Here is a 7,195-nt window from a genome sequence, read left to right as displayed (position 1 = left end):
GTTGCTAGGCATTCTACTTCTGATTGGTGTCCATATATCCTATCAGAGCCTAGTAATATTGCTTTCTGACAGTTTGCATTAATCAGTCGTTTCTTGTGGTAAATCGGCTGATGGATTTGCTATCGAAGTGTTGTGTATAATTGTGCGAAATGGAATTCAAATGATATTTGTAAACACACTGTCTGAATGTTGAGAATTCAACGTTGAATAAGTGTTCACATTTGTTGTAAGAAAACTGCAGTATTATACCTGGTTGGAATGACAGTGTCGGCTAATTTGAAAGCGTATAATATCAGTGATTATGTCTTTTCAACAGAGGATCACCATGGTTAAATGAATTGAAATCTAAGTATTTATGTCTTCAGTTCATCAACTATCATTTTTGAACAATTACAGAAATGATTTTAGTGATACATGTGAGTCAGTTGCGGTTCCCAACATCAATCGAAGGATTCAATTAACAATATAACAATGAGTTGCAGCTTCACTTGATTACACAAATCATTGGGTATTTGTAATGATTGTCTGAATGGATACTCGAATGTAGTGTGAAGTGAATGATGCTGAGTTTGATTCCTCGACGTGTTCTTACTACGACAAAACGCGTGTCTGAGATTGAAGCATAATCATCAATATTCAACTGATTTCTTCGTAAAATAACTCCGAAATCTACCGTTTTGACTTTTGATTTACTGACTGATCATCTGTCACATTCAAAACTAAGAGCGATGTCAACCATAATTTTAAGGGTGATCATCATTGTGTACGTATTAAAATATTCAATAGTTCCTGATATTGATGGCTTCTAAAAAGGTGCAAATTACCTGTTATACGTTATGAAGAAACCGAAATTTCGAGTGTCTTTTTTCTTTCAAGATTTAATAGTTCATGAAATACCTGTTCCTGCAAAATGGATCAAAAGTGGCACGTTGGTGGAGTATGAAGTCATCGGAAGTACGTAAAACCCTATTTAATCAGCATTAATTATTTTCACACTCAATTAGATCAATTTATTTGTCGAAACTGAAATTTTTGTGTGTAACTGTAGTCAACTAATGAATGATATCCAGGCATCTACCCCAAATGACGTTAAACTTACTATTTATAACCTTACCACAAAATGAAAGATGGGATACTATTAGTTTCGAAAAGTGTTAAGTGCCAGTTAGGTGATTGTGTATTGAGGAGTTAGCGTCCGTTTCTCTTTCAATAAATGTCATGTGGAATTTTTCTGAGGCATTATTGTTGTGAATACAATCGATATGACTGAGTTTACTTTGAAAACGACCGTCTTATTTCCGTAATCTCTGCTTTGTCATACACATCCGATAATTTGAGAGGATAGACATATCACGTTTACAAAATACAATTTGTCATGGTCAGTGTTTGAGTAATAAATTCACAAGAAAATGCGTTCCTTCTCAATAACCTATACCATGAATATTTTTCAGTATGCCATGTGTTAGCCTTTTGAAAAAACATTTCGAATATTCAAAGAATCATTCCTTTAATCAATCATGAGATAGACTTCGATAGACTTCATCTTTCATTCTTTACACTCGAAGTAGTTTCACTCAATTCAAACACGCCATCGTGAAATATTGGTGGAATGGAAAGTGCACTGAGTTTTTTATTATGCACCGTGTGGACCATTTTCCACCGAATGCAAAAGTCACTTATCTCAGAAATCACCATCAAATGACTTACTTATAGTTACAGGTTTTGTGTTTCCCATTTCTTTTGTTTGATAACTTGAAACTAAAACATCTTTTTCTTTTCATAGAAAATTGTTGGAACTTCAATACAAGTGAAACATGCCAAAGAGCGACCACATCGAATATGACATGTATTTGGTGTGAAAAAGTGAACAAATGTATAGAAAGTAATGATGACGACACTCATGAACTGAAAGTAAATGACTGTCGTGTTGAGGTTGGTACTTGTTGAACTTCATAGGTCTTTTAAAGTATCCTCAAATTTCACATTTCGTTTTTACTAGAAAGAACATTTTATTGCTATCATTAGGAACTGACAAGTATTTCTCCGTCGTTGACCAAATAAAAGCTTTTTGTATAGTGACGATATATAATCAAGTATTGGAACAATGCGTCTTTTTCGCGAAAAAGGTGCGAAATTGATCGAAACTTCACTCACCAAAAACGTTTGAAGGCGTTGACATTTTTCAGCTCATTGAATGCTTCATAATTTCAAAAGCCTGAAATGAATCCGTAGATCTATGTGAATTATCAAAATATAGCGATGAGACCAGTTGAAACGAAGAAGTCTCAACTGAAAAATATTGTGCACGACGTTACAATAATTAGTGTGAGTTTGTAGACTACGAGTGCTACAGTCCAAATTAACGATTTCTCATTCTCTATGGAAAAATGAGTAATCTGAATTCATTGCTCCAATTAGGCCTTCAATTTTAAGTCTATCGATTTATATCAGCATTTTGATGAGATATGAAATCCAGAACACACATTTCACCACAGAAATGAGTCGTCAACTAGGTATAGGATAGTGTGTGCTGAGCACACTGGTTGTCAATCACTAGTACATATCCTAAATGATTGTACAAATGCCAATTCTGCAACTTTTTGTGGAATTCTCTTGTGTACTCATTTTTGACAATGGTGTGTAGTGATTAGTGTATTAAAAGAGTGATGTTTGATGATTAGTATTCAATGCTTTTGATTGATGGATTTGGTGTCAACGATCTGAGTTCTTCAACACCATCAAACACAGTAAAGCACCTATGCGAACCCCTGAATTTCAGGTTAGAGAAAACCTGATGGAAACTACTAAAGAAACTCATGAACACTTGGTAGATATTTGATATTAATTGAAATTTGCTAATTCTTTGTTTTTATACAGAATATGACCACCGGAGCAACGGAAGAGCATACACAACACAAGTCAAATGGATACTTTGACTTTCTATATCCTCTGGTCTCTCTATTTTTTATGTTTTTCGGTTATATAATGTGAATGTGATTACTCATAAGAAAGAGCAGTGATGAATGATTCTCAAAAACGTTTTATAAATCGCTTTGAAAACTCTGTAAACGTTGTCTCAATTTCGTATTTCCATTGAATATTTTGAAATTAATTTTTTGATTATAATAAATTGGATAGTTTTTCCATTGTACTTTGTATGTTCTTTTCATAGTCTACATATTAGCTGATGTAATCTTTCTTATAAAACATGAAACATTATTTTTATTATTTGCGTTATCGCCTTCATATCATCGAATGTTGTTTTCTTGATAATTGAAATCAACAATGAGTTCTAAGTGATTGTTCAACTTGATGGAGTAATGTGTCGGAACACTTTATCAATACTTAACCAAACACATCTATATTTCGTAACTTGATTATCAAGTATCAATTATGTGCTCAGTAACAAGCAGGTGTTAACGAGATGTCATCAAGACTGATTATGATTCCTTCCACGTTTTTTTTGTTAATATGTGGACTATAGGTTCAATAGTTTCCTTCAAATCTTAGTCTTTATGTAGGCTTAACCAGAGTTTTCTTCATCGGCATCACATGTGATCCTAATGCTTTGAATCAATATTTGATGGCTGCAAGAGTTAGTGGTTTTTGTGAGTAAAGCTTTCAGTGTCAAAGTTTTACGCTCATATACACCCTATAATTGACGATAATGAGATTTTTAGTCACATTCATTATAGTGAAGTGCTTTAACGTCAAAACAGTTTGCTACTGAGGATGGTTTCAGTTTTTTGGACAATTGATAAAGTTTTTATGAATAGCCATGAATAACTTTTGCAAGAAAAATTGATTCAATTTTTTCAAGTCTGATCAAGTTAAAAGAATATCAACCATACGACAAAGTTGTCGAAAAAACTAGGGTAATCACAATAATGCTATCATTTCTCCATTGAATCCATAAGTATCTTATAAGTTGTCTTCCAGTACTGATAACCCTCAAACGACCAACGGAGTCTCTCCAGCAGAAGTTCTACTTGGCAGGAAAATATGAACACATCTCGACGCAAGCTCATGAACCCCAACTAAACGTTCAATCGACATCACGGGGCAGAAAGACGATTGCTTACGGTGGGTCAAAATGTACTTGTTATAGACTATCATGGTAAACACCCAATCAGCGCTGCTCGATTCTTGGTGAAGACTCTTGAACGTCTTCACGTAAATACTATAGATATACCTACATATTTATGATTGTGCTTCTTAATTCCTTCCCCCCTGTTATTCGGATTATAATTCCTTTCATGTCCAACCATGTTCCGACTTGGGGACCTGTCGAGGGAATTGGTGTGCAGGAATAATAAGCAATAGGAATATCTGGGTCGTAACAATAGAAATCATAACAAGAGGCTCACTGGTTTTAAAGTTGAGAGACTGAAATTCCTGCAGTCGATTCCTGGTTGCAGGATCGTGGATGCGCTCTACAAAAAAGTCTCATATTAAGAAAAATCGATCATTCGTTCCTTTCGGGCTTTCAATAATGATTTTACATTGGTCTGTTCATCCTTTCTATAAAATTAAACAATCTCTACAACCTCACGGTGTCAAATATATTCATTATATTAAGCAGACATTCAATCAGGCAATCTTCATTTTAACAGGGATGTTATTTCCATCAATCCTGCAAACTAAAAAGCATTTGGAATTCAAGTCTCAATATAGATACTAACACTAAGAAGCTTATACGAGGTGTGAATTCATTGAATAAATCTTGAAATAGGGACAAAACATGTGTCAGATATTTTCACTTCTCACTACTATCACCAATAAATAAACAACTTTCAAGTATAAATTGGGCCACAATGACAGACAAATATATTTCACGCAAGCTGGTGTTATTTAGTTTGTTTAAATCCTTAAATCTGTGTTTATATAAACAATACACCTTCTTCACCTCTGTGGATGAATTGTTGATTATCAATCATGATGGAGACTTTGCAAAGCGGGACTGTAATCACTCTCAAAGATAGTATCATTAGCCCGTTTTCTTAATTTCAACAGCAAGTCCGTTTTGATTGATGCTCATTTTGTGAACCTCTTCATAAGCTTTTTTGTGCACAAACACCTCACTACTCCTCACTACATAGTGCTTTGAAGTATTTTCAAATGTCTTCAAGATTCGTTTCGTATAACGAATGATTCAGTGTTGTAACGAACCATCGAATGCATAGCCTCACATATGTCAATCTATCTATCTTCGTAACCTACTAATCACGAACAAAACGAAATATTGTCTAAACGTTATTAATGCAACAATTCATACATATATACAGGCAGTTAAACTTAATCTTTTCTATGTTGCACGTGATGTACACTTATTACAAAAGTGTGATTACATAGTTATTGTGTTGTCATTGAATACTTGTTGACATCTATGATGAAAAGTATTATTATGTGTGATATCCCATCACAAAATCAATGATCATATAACATAATGGATTAAACAACGCACTACCATACATCAACGATTGATGTCGTACACTTTACTTCAATCAAATGAATAAGATAAAATGACTGTTCTGGACTAAACGGTTTTATATATGGTCTTTTCTACCTAAGGACGAAATACATTCAACTACACATATACATATATTCCTATGTGTTATGCATATTATTGTCCGTCATTTGTTGAATCAAGTTACCTACTCCCTCTTATTATTCTGATCCTCCGTAACTTTTTTTAAAATCATAAAAAGAAGTGTTCTTTATGAATGAATGCGTTGCATGTTCAACAAAAGCCAGACAACTTGACAATGTTCCATGAGTACCAAACAATGTCACACAATTGCAATGATAAGATTATATATTATTATTATTATAAAATTGTTATTATTACGTAATGAAGTATTAGCTGATTGATCTGTTCTGTATTCATTTAACCCTGAAAATAAGAAGTGTGAATACGTAATTTTGTAATTTGTTCAAGCTTGATAGATTACACAGTAATAAACTAGAACGCAACTATCATATCTAATGACGGCCGTCCAGTGCTTCCAGGTTTTCCATGGTGGTCTAGCTTCAGCTGACTTATGATTTCAACTATGATAATAATAAATAATTAATAAGCTTAACTGTAATTATGATAGCCGGTAATACACTGTCGAAATGAATCAGCTGTATCATCACATCATGTAGACTTTATAGTTGAATGTTCAATAAGGTGATATATATATGGTCTACCATTGTAGTTATACAGATTTACATTGGATAATTTGATTGTTAAGTAAAAAGATTTAATATTTCTACACTTTTAATTAAAGAGATACTTATTTAAAGTGAATAACACAATTCGAATAATCAGTCAGAATGTTAAGTTCGAATGGTATGTAGTTTTTCAACTGAGTTAATCGCCATCACATTAAGGTTCGCTTGGAACTAAGATCCCTTTTAACTGTTTATTAGAATCTTACGACATAGATACAGCCCTCTAAGTTTTCAGATAATGGTTAGTAATAAGTATTTAGACAAATCATGAACTCCATAGTTTAATTCATGAGTCAATTGAAGCTAGACCACCAAGGAAAACCTGGAAGCACTGGACGGCCGTTTCCTCCTATTGTGAGACTACTCAGCAGTGCGCATCCACGATCCCGCCTCGCGAAACTCGAACCCAGGACCTATCGATAGACCACTGAACCGGCATACGTTGGTGTTTATGTCTAACTCCAACCAATCCACGAAGTTGAGCAACCGTTCACCAATTGTCTTCAGTGAGCTACTATCTCAGAACAGACGTGGTTTGAACTTCACTGGTTACTTTATATTCCATAAAAGTTTCGGTAATAGTTCACTGCTGTAACATTTATTCACGCTCTTAATGCAGACTTTAAAAACCCACTGAAATTAAATTTGTGACACAAAATCACATCGCATAAAAAAATTAGACAGTTTGAATTCACTTAGTATTGTTTGTTTGAATCTTCCCATTGATGTTTTAGGACTGCAACTGGTCAGTCTCTAATTGGCATTTTTGCATACTGTGCGTATTGCCTCGATATACCTTAATTCACAAGCATGGTAAGCAGAGATGGATAGTGGCTAGCAGTGGAATCGAGGACGCGCGTTTCTTCCTATTTGGGACTCGTCAGCTGGATGTACCTGCATCTCAGAGTTGATGGCGTTTGAAGCGAGGGTACTGGGTTCGAGTCCCAGAGTGAACATTAACTGTGAGATGCACGTACAT

The sequence above is a fragment of the Schistosoma mansoni genome (assembly GCF_000237925.1).
Source record: "Schistosoma mansoni, WGS project CABG00000000 data, supercontig 0368, strain Puerto Rico, whole genome shotgun sequence".
Lineage (NCBI taxonomy): Eukaryota > Metazoa > Platyhelminthes > Trematoda > Strigeidida > Schistosomatidae > Schistosoma > Schistosoma mansoni.
This window is presented reverse-complemented; position numbering follows the sequence as displayed.